This window comes from Myotis lucifugus, unplaced genomic scaffold (assembly GCF_000147115.1).
Source record: "Myotis lucifugus unplaced genomic scaffold, Myoluc2.0 scaffold_186, whole genome shotgun sequence".
NCBI lineage: Eukaryota > Metazoa > Chordata > Mammalia > Chiroptera > Vespertilionidae > Myotis > Myotis lucifugus.
The window spans coordinates 14,238-15,242 of record NW_005871234.1 but is presented as its reverse complement, the minus strand read 5'-3'; the positions used below and the strand labels follow the sequence as shown (position 1 = coordinate 15,242).

The following is a 1,005-nucleotide window of genomic DNA, read 5'->3' as shown; positions in this document are numbered from 1 at the left end:
CGCCGCCATTTTGTGCGCAGCCGCTGCGACACATACAATAGCTCTTAGAGAGGATCTGCGAGGAAAGGCTCAGGACCCCCGCGCTACGGGCTCCCGCCCTCCAACCCCCGAGTCCCCACAAGGCAGCGGTCCTACCTATGCCGAACCGACTACCAGCCGGATCCCATTTGCGCCCCACACCGTTTACCACTGAGCCTCCAGTCCCGACGCCGACGAAGCCGCCGCCTCCACGGCGCTGCACGCATGCGCGCCTACAGGGCCTCGGCGACGCCGTCTCGGCTCCCGGCGCCTGCGTACAGCCCGCACCGCGCTCGCCCGGAGGCACGAAAAAGGAGCGTGCTTCCAGAAGGGGTCGCTCTGGCATCTGCTCAGGCATCTTGTAAAACTAAAGCACCAGCCAGTGTCAATACCTAGGCCTCAGATCCAGAGACAGAGAAGCATCGATCAAACAGATCAGACCGACCGTCAACCCTCAGAGGGAAGGTAGGGGAGGGTGAGGGTCAGGGGGAGAGATCAACCAAAGGACTTACATGCATGCATATAAGCCTAAGCAATGGACACAGACACCAGGGGGTGAGGGCATGCAGCGGGGGGGGGGGGGTGTTTTAAGGTAATGGAGGGAGGGTAATATGGGGATAAGGACACATATGTAATAACTTAATAAATTTAAAAAAATGCACTCCTAGAAAAAGAAACCCAATAAATGTTCTCTAAATTAAATAAATACATACATACATACATACATACCTAGGCCTGTTCTGTGGCAGTCCTGCCCAAATCGCGGGCATCTCTAACCTGTACTGTCTCACCTCTTCCGTGGTCTTTCCTTGATTACCGTTGTCTTCAACAACACATTAGAGCAGTGGTTCTCAACCTTCCTAATGCCGCGACCCTTTAATACAGTTCTTCATGTTGTGGTGACCCCCAATTTCATTGTTACAAATTTAATTGTTACATAATTAAAGCATAATGACTAATCACAAAAACAAGATGTAATTATATATG

At 51.9% G+C, this 1,005-nt stretch overlaps 1 protein-coding gene across 7 annotated transcripts in view; it reads right to left on the bottom strand.

Annotated features, from left to right (window-relative positions):
• Positions 1–253, bottom strand: part of ZNF638 (zinc finger protein 638) — an 81,459-nt gene extending 81,206 nt beyond the window's left edge. For 6 of the 7 annotated variants that reach the window (XM_023760644.1, XM_023760646.1, XM_014462657.2 and 3 more), the window contains exon 1: positions 136–231. The gene's annotated coding sequence lies outside the window, so the exon portion shown is untranslated. Of the gene's footprint in view, positions 1–135 lie in introns of all 7 variants that reach the window. The other variant, XM_006096754.3, reaches the window with a different exon arrangement.
• Between the last annotated feature and the right edge of the window lie 752 nt (positions 254–1,005).